Below are 14,456 nucleotides of genomic sequence, written 5' to 3' on the forward strand. Positions count from 1 at the left end.
TAGTAACAGTAAAATGGGAACAAATTATGAAGAAACACAAAAAGAATAAATATCATAGAGTGGTGGTACCAAAACCATCATTCCATCCTCCATAAGGTATCTTAGGATTGTGGGTTGAAGAAAGGTAACCATCAGCATGCATAATACAGTACTATGCCCTCCTCTCTAGAAACCTCAAAAAAGTAGTTATCCTGAAATCTTATTAGAGAAGATGGGTTGTCTGATCCAGATTATCACATGAATTTTCCTGTTTCAAACACTTCCAGTTCCTTTTGCCTTTTTATTATAGTACTAAGTCTACCTTGACACCCCTTTTTAAATCACTTCAGCTAAATTTCTGGCAAGCACTGAGTTCCTAAGGCCTGAAAAAAAATCTTTCAGTAATTTCGTTATTAATAGAAGTAATGAAAATCAGCCAGTAATCATAGAAGCTTATGACTATTTACCATAACCTTTCCGTCTTCTTTGTCATTTGCTTTTTGTGTTTTTTGTTTTCATTGGCCTCTGTGTGGGTTAAGTATTGTTGTTGCCAAAGATACTTGAGTTCTCTTAGGCTAGCCAAGCAAATAGGAATCAAAGGAGGCCAAGGAAAGATGAGAACAATTATGTTAAAAATGCTGCCAGGTTCAAAGCAATTTAGGGGTCACAATAGTATATTTGAATATCTTAAATTACCATATCAGTAAAATGAGATGGTAGGAAGATATGCTCTCTAACCTTTCTTCGACTTCAAACACATAATGGTTCTACAGGACTTCTACTTTGTTGATACATTCTTTTTTCATATTTATAGCATGAGAGGAGGGCACTGAATATTATATTAATAAACTATAAGAGTCCAAGTTCCGCCATTTATTAGGCACGTTACCTTGGGCAAGGTCTTAATTTCCTTTAGTCTGAAACATTTCATAGTAATAATACTCACACTTCAAGCAGTTTTTCAGAGGATTAAATGAGATGTAATCATTTATCTATCCCGTTATACATTTATAAATCTCATATAATACAATCCAATAAGGTTCCACCAGCAGTTCTTCCCACTATTTCTTTTGTACATCAGTGCAAATGCTAATAATACATCATTAGTATTATGCTTACAAATCACAGTTCTAGAACTGTCACTCTAGGTGACCAACTAATTGGTCATTAGAATTAGAGAATAAAATTTATATATTCTTTTAAAATAAGTTAAGAAATTTTACGATGATGGAAGAAAAGAGTGTGAGAATAAGAGATGATATTTAAAAGAAAAAAATGTAGAAAATACATGTAAGTATTGAAACCTTTCGAGATTTAGAGAGATTTTCACTTACAAACACTACATTGCACATAAAAGCATGTGTGCCAAATACATGTGAACGCAATTATTAATGTAAATGTATGCTTTAATACTTTTAATTGGTCTTTAAATAGCAAAATTAAAGAAATTTAATTTAGCACTACTTAGATGCTGCCAGTTATGAAATGTTGACAAACACTTGAGAAAAAAAAGAAATAATCCATTAATATGAGAGTAAAACAAACAGACACAGAAAGTTCATATTCTCAGAAAAGTAACTAAAAAGAGAAAAAGAGCTTGCCAAATAAGGCACTAATCAATCCTGGATGACTTTCTGTTTGCTTGTTTCTTTGATTTTTGGTTGTAAGCTATAGGCAATATTTTCTGTTTCTTTTGTGAGTTTTCTTTCATTTTTCATATCTGAACACTGAAAGGTTGACCATATTGACAAGCTTTTCTCTAACTCTATGCAAAAATGCAGCTGAATTTTTCTCACACCCTTTTTGCCCCCCAGCCATACGATTTTCTAACTTCAGAAAGACTTTAGAGTCAATTCAATTCAATTATATTTTCAGTTAATATGGAGTGGAACACGGGAACATGGCATGCGAGGCAGGTCCTGAACACTGTCTCTAGCGCCAGTGTAGCCTGGACAGCATTTACAAAAGAGATCACAGGGCTGGAGGCCGTGCCCCGCTTGACAAATTAGCTGTATGCCTTTGGGTAAATTCATTAGCTTCTCTAGATCTCCATTCCTCCATCTTGAAAACAGGAATAATAATGTCTACTTCTCAGATGCTTGTTGCTAAGATTAAAAGAAGTCCAAAAAAGCACTTAGCACAGGGCCCAGTGATTGAGATAGAGTAAATGCCCAATAAATATTAGTTCCCTTCATTTTTCAGAACACCATGTCTTAAAACTTGACAGTAAAGATGGTGAGGTTTATAACACAGAAAAGAATATACCTTTTACTCCAACTACATAAGGTATAAAGTCACTACCAGAATCCAGAACCAATTTAAAGATATACACTAGTAAACACACACACACACACACACACACACACACACACACACACACACACACACACACACACACACAGAGTCTACTTTCTATAGCATGATAAATGACCTACTGGTGTTTATACTGGTAATACCTGTTGGTACAAATTCATATTTCCAATTTGCAGTCAATTTTAGCCACTTTCTAATTTGTTTTATAAAATGATTTCACTATTAGGAAGAAAAGACGTGGACATTCCATCATCATGGCTCTTGCCAATGCTGATAAATACATGTGGCACTGTTCAAAGAAACAACAGTACAGAAGATTATGCATCACCAGTATTATTTACTCATATTAGGGCTGTTTAGTATGTAATATCAACTTTGCCTTACTGCAGCATACACCAAGAAGCAGATTGATCAGTACTAAGGCACTGAGTGCCTACTTGGAAAATGTAGAAATAATTAGCGTTATTGCCTAAACTAGAGTTTCCACTCCAAAATGAGGACTCGATGGCTAAGAATTACAAAGGCAGATTTAATAACAATCAAAACTAGGAGTAAACATTCAAGTACACAACAGCCATTAAGTACTAAAAGGGTCATGGTCTAACATCAGGGTCATTACTAGTAAATATGGTATCATGTGCATATAACAAGTGAAAATAAAGTCTCCCTGTGATGCATCTTAAAAAAACTGAAGACTACATCACAGCAGATTCATTATCATCTTCACAAAAATCATAAATACAGTAATCACTTTTCCAACAGAAAATAATTATTAGATGTGAAAGCTGACTCGGTTACTGTGAAACATATCCAACACCTTGCCTATAGACTGAGAAGAACAGATGTGGAAAGCAGTAAAAATTCCAGTGGAAACTATGACTAATTATTATTAAATTTATGAGGCTTGTCTTAAAGATAAGGTTTGAGTGCAATAACAGCTACTCAGCACTTTACAAAGACAAATTTAATCTTATGACCCACAGTGTGGAAAGTAGGATGGTAAATTACTTAAGAATAAATGGGATGCTCTTTAGAGAAATACATTTATCAACAGAACTACACATTTTTGGTTTCCAGGTCAGTGCTTACTTTTGCAAACGTTAAGCCACATAGAAAGAGAAATGTGTGGATGGATGCTTTATTACTTCTCTGCTCATTGCAATAGTTCTCTTTCATATTTAAAATAATGTGAGCAGGCAAGTAACTTTCTAGGCCATTATCTGATATCATGTCCAGGTATTTCTTTATTTCCATTACCAAATAACAATGATTTACATGTAACAACAAAAATAGTGTAACTGCTCTAGCTTCAAAATACCTTGCTGAACTTCAGCAATGCCTCATTCATAAAAGACTGTGCTTTAAAAAGTAAATGAACATATGTGTAGGCATTCCTCTATTCTGTGTGTCATAGTTGGACCAAGTGAACAGCTGTGGTCCAAGGGAGCTGAAAGTGGCAGGACACAAAGCCTTAGGATCCTGGGAAGAAGGATGGAGAAAAATTGAAATGAAAAAGGAAGCTAAAATGCTACCCATCTGGAGTGAGAACTCATTAACTACTCCTTCACACCACCTTAGCCAGGGGAAAATGAGGACCTTTCCAAAGGGCTCTAACAAGCACCAAAGAAGTATAAATTGAAAAGAAAGATACTCAAAGCAGAGGAAACCAGTGCTCCAGACACCATTCTAAATGTTTTTCATGTATTAACTCAGTTGCTTCTTCCAACTAGCTTATGAGTCATGTAGTATTATTTCCCCCTGCGCGACAATACAGAAACTGAAGCAGTAAGAACTTGCTCAAGGTTACAGGCCGGAAAGAATTGAAACTGAGATTTAAACATCAAAATTTTGACTCAAAAGTCTGATTTCCTACCTATTGTGATAGACCATACATACAAAAGCAGTATTTTCCAGTATCTACAGAAAAAGACACTCACCAAAGACAATAGTCAATGCAAAGTTAGAAAGTCACCATGCAATAATTAAATGCATCTATCATAGTCCAACTACTATCTAGAATCATTTTTAAAAGAATCTTAGTTCTTTTGCAGTGTTTCTGACTTGACCGTTCACAACAAAAAAAGAGATGTGAGTTTCTACTTGCCAACACATTCTGCTTCGGTCTTAAAAGTGTTTCTATCTCTTTTCTTTTGAAGTGAATTTTAATGAGCCCTTAATTGTCAAAGGACTTCATAAATATTCATTAAACATTACGAGAAGTTGTGTTTCTTTTCCCTGAAATATGAAAAAAAACAAAAACAATTAAGGCTCCATTGTGGATAGGCATGGAGAGACTAAGTGGAATTGCAAACACTTGGTTTGTATTAGATGTTTATCCAAATGGTACATATCATTAAAACACAAGACAATTCTTAATGTGGAGATACTTATACTTTTGCCTTTAGAAGAAGTTCTCCATAGTATCATCTCTGTTGGAGATATTTTCATTTTTATCACTCATTTAATTCGGAATGATACAAAACATTTCACAAACTCTTTATAATGCCTTCTGCACCAGTGAACAGTAAAAGCAGTTATGATGTTGGGAGGAAATGATTTTGATCTAAATCAATAGGGCAGGCCCAACTACTATGAAAGTACCACAGACTTTTTTCATTAAAAAAAATATAAAAAGGTTTCACACTGGATTTGAGTCTTCAAAGAAGGCATTCACTAGTGTGGCATTTTACATCAATCCCACACTGAAGTTAGGAACCATTATTACAGACATAGACTTCTCCTCAGAATCTCAGCCATTGCCTCAGATATTTCCTAGCTGCCCACAGGAGGAAGATGCCCACAAGATGTCGTGGCAATGCTGGTGTTCCCAAGGTCAGCCTAGGAAATGCAAAGGACTTGGCAAGTCAAATATTAACTCACCGAGAACAAATCTCTCCAAAACCCACCACATCCAATTCACTGAATCAGGCTGAGAAAGGTAAAAGAGGGGAAAATACATTTATTATTTCCAGATGTACAGTAATCGTTTCCCCCCCTTTTCTCTTACAACTTTTGTTTTCTCATCAAGAGAGATAAACATATAGTTTATAAAGGGACCTTTATAAAGTCTCTGAATTCTGGAAGTAGTTACCTTGCCATCATCATGTAACCAGAAATAAGAGATATATCAAATTTGGAGAAATTAAGACATGAATATTAAGAAAATAAGTACACTTCTTTAATGGAGTCCCTAGTTCTATAATTTCCAATATGAGCCAAATTCAGAATTCTTAAGTCATATAAATGTTTTTAAATGTTTTAATTAAAAATAAATAGGGCCAGCCGAGTGGCTCAGTTGGTTAAGAGCTCTCTCAAGAGTTTGAGCTCTGAGCAACAGCAGTTCAAGTCCAGCCCGAGATGAGCAGCCACTGAGCTGCCAACAGGTGGCAGGATGGCTCAGCTAAAAAAAATTTTAAAATTAAAAAAAATAAATAGAGAATTCTTGGTTTTGTATTTGACTCTAAAATGTCTAAATAACCCAAACACAATTATCAAATTTTTTAAATTGTTTTCTGAATTGCCTTGTTGTTTTCCTAAAGATTGGATGGGACTTGGTATAAGTGTGCTGGGGAGATGGGGCACATCTGTAATAACTATTTAATAAGCTACACTTTTACATATGGTATCAGATGGGTACTAAATTTATCAGGGTGATCACTTTTAAGTTATATAAATGTGTAATCACTATATTATACACCTGAAACTAATATAATATTGTATATCAACTGTAATTGAAAAAAATGTATATAATAAGTTACACTTTGTGGCTTAATAATTATATTATGTTTATAAGAATTCACCTGCTTTTTAAAATAAAATCAAAACTCTGTTTACCCACCATGTCCAGTATACAAAGAAACATTTTACATTGTCTGAATTCAGAAACAGTTGGCACAAAAAGTGGGCCACAAATATGATACAAGAATGGAATAAGATAACTCAGGGGTCAAAAATGCTGAAGAAATTTTATTTTGGTGGTATCCTCTAGATATAGTAATGATTTTTTTAACAGACTAAGCTTTATTATTCATTACTTTATGATTATGCTGCCACCTTCCTAAAATATATTGTGATATAAACAAATAAAATAGGAATTAAGACAAAACGAGTATATGATTTTCTTAATGTCTGCTCAATAATTTAAAGTTCAGGATAAGAAACTCAATTTTAATACCATTTTGATCCCAATCATCAGTATACATGAAAAATGTCTTGGTGAAGAATGGCAACACAAAAAAATAAAAACCCTGTACTTTTTCTTGATTTTGTATTAGTTTATTTTGGTCTATTAAGGGTTACCTGATACGTGTCTTCTATTCCTTTTGATACTCAAAATGTCTTACCCTTTCCTAAATCCACAGAGCTATGCCTAAAAGGCTTATTGATTACATGAATTTGAACAGATTTAAAATAGTTATTGTGATGGTTAATTTTACAGGGTGCCCAGATATTTGATCAAACAATATTCTGAAGTCTGTGAGGGTGTTTCTGGATGAGTTTAACATTTACTTTGATAGACTGTGTAAAGCAGATTACACTCCCTAATCTGAATGTAACTCATCTAATCAGTTGTAAGGATTGACTAGGTCAAAATGGCTGACTATTTCCCAAAATAGAGGAAATTCTTCCTGCCTAACTGCCTTCAAGTTGGGACACAGGGGTTTTTTCTCTTTGAACTCAACAGAAACATCAGCTCTTCCTGGGTTTCCAGCGTGCTTGCTATAGTGCTGGAACTACACCATTTGCTCTCCTGGGACTCCAGCTTGCCAATTTGGGACTTAGCCTCCAGAATCATGTTTCAGTTTTAATATATATAAAGTTACAATATAATTTTTAATATATACATCCCTGTTTCTATGGAGAACCCTAATACAGTTATTCTTAGTTTCTTTAAATATCCGGGCTTCCTTTAAGTAAATATAAAAGGTTCTTGTACTTAAATCTGAATTACCTTGGGCCCTTGAATTGTGGTTCTCAAAATTTCTTCCACTGAATAAAGAACTGTAATTTCACTGTCAGCAATCTATTTTAGATCTCATGTATGTATTCAGAATCCATGCTTTATTGACAGCAATCCAGGTGGTGGAGCCCCTAATGCCTCTGTGCCCTAGTGAGTATCCCATGCAAGCTATGACTATGAGATCATCAACACCTTATTGGAATAATGCAATGTGTCAGCATGAGAATAAACAGCAAAGATTAAATTCAAATAACTAGTCAAAGATTTCACCTTGGGCTAAGGTGCACTCACCAACTACAAAATAGTCAAAGATCAGACAGAGTGGTTTTGTTTTTGTTTCTATAAATTTCTTTGGGAAGTATCTTTCCCATCTCTATCCCCTATTGGCCCAGAAATCTATATATAGTAATATTTTCCAACAGTGTTTCCCCCTTGAGAAATCAAATTGTTTAATAAATTTCTAGGGTGAAGGCCAGTTCAAGATGTTCAACTCTCCTCTTCTAAATACGGTAATAAAAATCACCAGAGCTATGAAAGTTATTGGCAAAAATCTAAGCTTCAAAATACATGACAAACATGTTGGTGAAGAACACGACAACTTAAAATTTATGTAACTAAGCAGATACATATTTACCAGAAATCTTACTTGAAACATTTAGACATTTTTCATTACATGCATTTTGGATGTTTTGCTGAAGGACTTATTCATTTCCGGTGACTAAAGGAGAAAAAAAGATACTTCAACATGTTTTCAATAAAGAATATGGCTGTGAAAGTAAAATAGAGTTTGAGACTAGCCAGGACAAGCTAAAGGTAAATTCTTTGCACTCTAGTACTCAGACACTTCATTCTAAGATAAATGCCTTTTCTTTCTGTCAAAACGTACCAACAAAAATGAATCAAGATTTTTTTCTTTTCTCTTTTTCAAGGTTTTCTCTTTCTAACCTAAAAAAAAATAGTCTAGGAAAGAAATAGTAACAACAATCAATAATTCCTATGCTCGTATATGAATACAGAGTAATACAGGTCTTTTCCTTGTTTAATTGTTGTAAGGTCACTAGACTACATCAAGACCCAACTCTCTTACTAGGCACTAGTTACCTCCAAGTACCTTTTCTGAGCTCTAGTTCTACACATTCAATTGACTACCGGGTCTCTATTCTTTCATGCTTACGAGGTCTTTCTGATCCACCAAACTCAACATTTTTAAATCTGGAGTTCTCCTTCCTCCTCCCTGAAGCTTCTCCACCTATCCCTTTCCTTTTGAAATCTGCTCTCATTTCAGTATCTCTGCATATAACCACCATCCACCCAACTGCCAAAGCCAGAAGCCTGAGAATCTTCCTAGACATCTCCCTCTCTCATATGCAAAATACCAAATCCATCAACAACAAAATTATCTTACTCTTCTCAATTTTTCTGTAATCCTTCCTCAACTCTCCACTGACGCTGTTAAAAGATGCTAGATGTGGGCCCCATCGTTTCTTACCCGGTTGCTGCCAATAGGCTCCTGATCTCTGTTCTCTAGCCCTATCTTGCTTTAAAGTATCTTTACAATACAGACAGAATTACATTTTCTAAAATACATATTCATTCACTTGCTTAATGCAACAATCATTTATTGGGCACCTTCCACGTACCAGGCTCTGATCTAGGCCCAAAGATGTAACAGTAGAAAAGAAAAATAGGCATAACTTCCTGCCCTGACAAAGCTTACAGCTATTGGAGGAAAAGAGAGAGTAAGCAAACAAAATGTGAACATATATTAATTATGGTAAGTGCTATGGAGTGAAATAAAGCAGGGAAGGGGGATAGAATATGTTGGAAATGGTTATTTAAAAGATGATAGTCAGAGTTTCTTCCCTGTAGAAGCCATTTTTGAGAATAAATGGTGCACGATAAGCTATGGAATGGAAGAGTGCTCTAGAGAGAAGGAGCAAGTGCGAGCCCTGAAATAGAAGTGCACCTGCTGTCCTTGAGGGAGAACAAACGATGCCATTTGTTCAGCAAGAAGTAGTAGGAAGTGAAGTCAGCGAAGAAAAGGGGGCAGATCCTAGAAGGCCTTGTTGGAACTTCTACTCTGGTTGCTCTGCCAAGTATAGACTATCAAAGGCAAAAACAAAAGCTGAGAGCCAGTTAGGAAGGAGGTGACTGCAGTCATTAAGGCAAGTATTGATTGTAGTCTGGATACAGGTGGCACTGGTGGGGGTGATGAGAAGTAGTCAGATTCAAGATATATTCTGAAGGTACTGTCATAATCTTAGTGTCCTAGGAAAGTAGAACTTATGACAGTTATTTGAATAAAGGTCGTTTATTTGTGACTGTCATCCCAGGAAGCAGGAGTAATGACCAGGGCAGTGAAACAGGAAAGAAAAAGAAAAAGAAGAAAAAAAAAACACAAAATGAGGATGAGTTATCTAGTTTACCCCCACTGGGTCTTATGACATGAGTCTCAATATGTCCATCCTGAGGGAAAAAGGAGAAGCGATTATCCATCAGCTCCTATACTTATCTGTCTCTTCCTTGCAAGTGGTGCAGTAGAGAATGGTTCCTGCCAGAGTCCCATGTGCTACATCAAAGAAGCTGCAGGGCAGGAGGCCAAGAGGTAAGACAGGATCCAATTCCACTTTCACAAAGTGGGGCAAGCCTTCATGAAACGGGTCGCTGCGCTGCGAGAGCAGTAAGGGTAGTTCCACAAAGATTCTGAAGTGGTGCACATGGGTGCCCAATACAGGTATGTTGATATAATTTTCTAATAGACTATCTGTACTATGTAATATAGAAAAAAGAGCTAAAAATGATGCCAAGAGTTTTATCCTAATCAACACCAGGGATGGAATTGTCACTAACTGAAAGGGAAGATGGTGGGGAATACAATTATGTTACTTCCTCCTTAAAAGTCAGTCATGGATCTATGCAACTCTTTGGAAAAAGTATGTGCTTTCTTCCACCTTCATCTCCCATCCCCTGCTTACAACCTGAAATTAACAACTCATTACCCTGCACCTCCAACTCTGCAGTTATACTAACCTCGGTAGTCCTCTGGTGGTGCCGCGCTCTCTCAGGTCTCTCTGGGATTTTGCTCATGTTGGTCCCCCTCTCTGGAACTTGCTTACTTCCTTTCTTTGCCCAGATAACTCCTTATCAACCTTTAGTTGCCAACTCTGTTGACTGCTGAGGTATCCAGTTGACACCTCCTTTTAAGTCAGACACATACCTATTTGTTCCCAAAGTATTCTTTGTATTTGTCTACCTCCCCTCCAGGACATGATGAGGGTATATTCTCCTTGAAGCTGTAGGGCATATTACAACATTAGAAGATGAAAGTATGGTAAATGAAAGATAAATGAATGGTATTTCCAAGTCATTTTATGTTTATTTTAAAATACAATATCCATGCCCAAAACCAACTTTCAACATGGACTATTTCAGTATTTTAATATACTCGTATCATTTCATCCTCTGCGACATTAAAAGTTCTGTCCAAAGTCACATAAGTGTTCAGTAATAGGGCAACAATTAAAATTCAATTCTTCTGATTCCTATCAGAAAAGGCTGTTGCCTTTCCCCAAAATTTAGTTAACTCTTGGATAAGGTCTAAGTCTAGTATACTCTAAAATATTTTGTAGGATTGGGTTGTTAAAGAGTAAAAATGCCATTGCATTTTAATACCAACTTTCCATTTACACATAAAAATAAGACCATCTGACAGTAAAATAAATCATTCTAGTGAATCTTAAATCTTATATGACTCTCAAAGACAGGGATAATACAATCAGGTTTTGTGCCGTTGGCCCCACCTCAGACTTACAGGTAAAAGATCTTTTTCAACATGTTGTCTGTCTGTTATCTACAGAACTAAATGACATATTTAGTTAGTGTGGTCCTCGTAGGGCAGAGACCAGTAAACTTCTCACAGTGCCTTCTTCGCTTCATTCCATTGTAATTCTGATGGAAAATGTGAGCACATTAGTTTTGACTCAATATAGGTTTCTGTCGAGTAAACTTCTTGGCTGACTAGATTTTCTGAACCTAGTCCTTTTCACTTGGAACAAATGTGTTATTCCAGGAGATGCCAACACATCATGTGTTACTGATACATAACAAGATTAAGAGGGAAAAGGAAAGCATTTAAAATGCAAAACATACTTGGGAAAAAATTACACAGTGAAGTGACCTGCGGAATGCCCTCAGCCATTTTCTAAATTATTTGGACAATTATCTTGAGGATTTAAGAGTACACCTAGATCCTATTAAATCTACAATAAAAAATGATTTTTAAGTTTATGGAATAAAATGGCATACAGGAGAATCATTCTATACTTTAGAGTGAATAAAAATCATTTCAGTTTGAAACTTCCATAGTTCTATTAAGTTGTTGAAAACTCTCACATTTAAATATAAGAAACTATAAACTAATAGACTCACATTTAATTATAAGAAACGACAAACTAATATACTCTTCTGAAATGTATAGATTAAATCAGATCGCTAGATACTGTGGCATTTTTATACTTCCTAAACTAAAATTCCTTTACTAGAAAAATAAAGCAGAAGTTTCCACTATCTAACTAAGACACTAATCATCCCATAACTCTGCTCACAAATATCCCATGAACTTCCACTACCTGTGGGATAAAGTTCAAGCTTACTCACCTGGTACTGAAAAAAACAACATAATTTAGTCCAGTGTTTCTCAAACTGTAGCCACACAGCAGTACCACCTGGAGGTCTTGTTAAAACACAGATTTCTGGAGCCATCCCCTGAGGATTTTAATTCAGTAGATCTGGGTTGGGACCTAATAATTTATATTTCCAACACATTCCCATGTAATATTGATGCAGGGACCACAATTTGAGAACCACTATCTAGTCCATCAAGTTTTTGTGCACCGATTTGCACTCCCCCCCTCCAATCTTCTGGCTCTGCACACTTCCTCAATCCTTTGATTTTGTTTAAATGATTGCAGTCACTTCTCTGTTTATAGACTCTAACGTTAAAAGAGAGAACTTTTACTTAACCTGTAGTTCCCGGGGCAGCTACATTTCAACTGAATTTGAATGCTGCCACAACTATAGTCCAACTTACCCTGCCTCAGCTTTAGCATCGCTTGTTAGTACTACTCTGATGCACAAACCTCAAGGGCCTGAGGTCCTTTTCCTGCCCAATGATGGCCATGGCCCTGAGTGGGAGGAGCATGAAACAATAATCTGGGAGGGGAAAAAACGTTTTTGTTATGACGATGAGTTCCTCCTATCTAAGAAGGGCTTGTCAGAGTGGGCACTTTCCCAGTCACTCTATCCCATGACAGGAAAGGCATTTCTGCTACATTAAAAAGTAGATAAGTAATGGGCACCTCTGATTCAGGAATGAGCCTTCCTGGCCTCTAGGCATGCACTCTACTCCCAAGACAATCTTAATCTGTATAAGGGGAGTTCATGATAAAGGTTCACTAGCAAATTAACGGATTCCCATAAAGCCCAGGCTCAGAATTATGAACAGCAGCTGTCCCCAAAAGATATCTTTTCTTTGAGTAAGCAGGACTGCAGGTGGGCCACTCTGCTAAGTTTTTAATAAATAATCTCATTTTAACCAGAACAAATGTTAACTCTTAATCACAAAGAATTTTTCTCATAAAACAACTAATAAAAAGGCCAATAAAACTGCTTCACTAAAATTCTGATTTCAGAGATAAATGTTATTATAATTGATATCAGAAAAAGCAAACAACAGTCAATTAAGGAGCCTTAAGTCAGTATTCCATTTGTAGAGGATATTTTCTAGAACTAAAGTCTTAAATTATTAGGGGAAAAGGAAAACCCATAATGTTTTCTAGCTGAAAGGGGGAGAGGGTATATATTTAATTTTGTTTCTGGTTACTGTTTTTACTGTGTAACATCCTACAAATATATAAAAAGAAATTAGAGTATACTGGGTTCTCAAACTTTTTTATAAAATCTTTATTTTTCTAACACTAAGGAATAAAATATTCTAGAATAAAGCCAAATGAGTACCAACCCCTTCTCTTCACTTATTCCTCACTATCCTAAATTTGCAATTTATCACTCCTATGGATATTTTAGGAGCTTTATAAAAATAGAATTCACATGCCACAAAATCCACCAATTTAACATGCTCAATTCAATGCTTTTTAGTATACGTGCAGAGCTGTGCAACCATATCACAATGTAATTTTACAACTTTTTCATTACCCCCAAAACAAGCGTCACACCCATTAGCAGTCACTCCCCATTCTTGCTCCCCACTGCTCCCCACTGCTCCCCGCCACCCCCCATCCCAGGCAACTCAGGGCTACTAATCTGTTTTCTGATTGTACAGTTTCACCTATTCTGGACTTTTCATATAAATGGAATAATATAATATGTGGTCTTTGCATCTGGCTTCTTTCACTTAGCATAATCTTTTCGAAGTTTATTCATGTTAGAGCATGTATCAGTACTTCATTCCTTTTTATTGCTGAATAATATTCTATTGAATTACATAGAGATACATTACACATTCATTTGGACCTTTGGGTTGTTTTTTTACTTGTTTCACTATTATGAATGATGCTGCTATGAACATTTGTGTACAAGTTTTTTTGTGGACATAAGGTTCTTATTTCTCTTGGAGTGAAATTTCTGGGTCATATGGTAACTGAATGTTTAACGTTTTGGAACTACCAGGCTGTTTTCCAAAGTGGCTGCACCAATTTATATTCCCAGAAGTAGTGTATGAGGGTTCCATTTTCTGTACATTCTCACCAACATTTGGTATCTTTTTTATTACAACCATCCTAGTAGGTGAAGTAGTATCTCATTGTAGTTTTGCTTTGATTTTCGCTCATAGCTGATGATGTTGAGCATCTTTTCAGGTGACTATAGGCCATTTGTATATATTCTTGGGTGAAATGTCTGTCCAGATCCTTGCCCATTTTACCTTTTTATTATTGATTTATTTTAAGAGTTCTTTATATAATCTAGATTGAAATCAATTATCAAATATATGATTTGGGAATGTATTCTCCCATTCTGTAGGGTCTTTTTTCACTTTTTTGATAATGCACTCTAAAGTGCAAAACTTTTTTCTTAATTGATGAAATCAATTTTATTATTTTTTTCTTGTTGCTGTGCTTTTGGTGCCATGAATATTTCTATACAGTTATACCTACATCTATAAATGAAAAGAGTGTATCCCTCTTCA

The 14,456-nt window shown here is 35.6% G+C and overlaps 1 protein-coding gene across 6 annotated transcripts in view; it reads right to left on the bottom strand.

The window, feature by feature from the left end:
- BMPR1B (bone morphogenetic protein receptor type 1B) overlaps positions 1-14,456 on the bottom strand; it is a 408,951-nt gene that overhangs the window by 81,161 nt on the left and 313,334 nt on the right. The window lies entirely within an intron of this gene.

The sequence above is a fragment of the Hipposideros armiger genome, unplaced genomic scaffold, assembly GCF_001890085.2.
Source record: "Hipposideros armiger isolate ML-2016 unplaced genomic scaffold, ASM189008v1 scaffold_112, whole genome shotgun sequence".
NCBI classification, from domain to species: Eukaryota; Metazoa; Chordata; class Mammalia; order Chiroptera; family Hipposideridae; genus Hipposideros; species Hipposideros armiger.